This window comes from Oryza glaberrima, chromosome 9 (genome assembly GCF_000147395.1).
Source record: "Oryza glaberrima chromosome 9, OglaRS2, whole genome shotgun sequence".
Lineage (NCBI taxonomy): Eukaryota > Viridiplantae > Streptophyta > Magnoliopsida > Poales > Poaceae > Oryza > Oryza glaberrima.
Window position 1 is genome coordinate 9156975 of NC_068334.1, and position 761 is coordinate 9157735.

At 50.1% G+C, this 761-nt stretch overlaps 1 non-coding gene across 1 annotated transcript; it reads right to left on the minus strand.

Annotated features, from left to right (window-relative positions):
• Positions 1-226: 226 nt before the first annotated feature.
• On the minus strand, positions 227-333 carry LOC127785508 (small nucleolar RNA R71). Its single transcript, XR_008019759.1, has one exon. It is a non-coding gene; the product is annotated as a small nucleolar RNA R71 (small nucleolar RNA).
• Between the last annotated feature and the right edge of the window lie 428 nt (positions 334-761).

A 761-nucleotide genomic window follows, 5' to 3' on the forward strand; every position in this document is an offset into this window, starting at 1 on the left:
CAAGCCTAATGAGGATGCCAATGCTCACTTACAATAGTTCCTGGAGATTTGCAGCACATACACCATGAAGGGTGTCAGTCCAAACGCCGTCAGGCTGTGGCTGTTTCCGTTTTCCCTTCTTGGGAAAGCGAAGTTGTGGTTCTATGCCAACCGTGCAACGATCTACACCTGGGATAAATGTTCTACGGCATTCCTATCGAAGTTATTCCCGATGGGCAAAACTAGCGCCCTTCGTGGGAGAATATCGTGTTTCCAGCAGACGGGGGATGAGTCCATTCCTGAGGCGTGGGAACGACTTCAGAAGTATGTGGCCGCCTGTCCTCATCATGGGATGGACGACTGGCTTATCTTGTAAAACATCTATAATGGACTCACTCCCACGTCCCGTGACTACCTGGACGCGACATCTTGGGGCATCCGTTCCTTAGCACCGTAGGAGCCAACATCGACGTGGGAACGGGGAGTATCCGTTTCCATATTAACGGGAAGGAAGAAAAGTTTGAGTTTTAGAATCAAGTATGGGCCAAACCTGCAAAACATCCAAGAGGTCGAAGTGGAGCCACCCAAGATGGACAGCCTGGTGAAGTTCATGCAGAATTTGCTGGAAAATGAAACAGCGTTTCCCAGGAACCGTTATTAGAAGACGCCGGTAAAACCCAGTACACCGGCCAAAAAGCAAGAGCAGCCAGCTCAAAAGAAGCCGTCTTCTGCACCAAAACCAAAGAAGGTGTGGAAGGAAAAGCCAAAGACGCCCGCTCCAT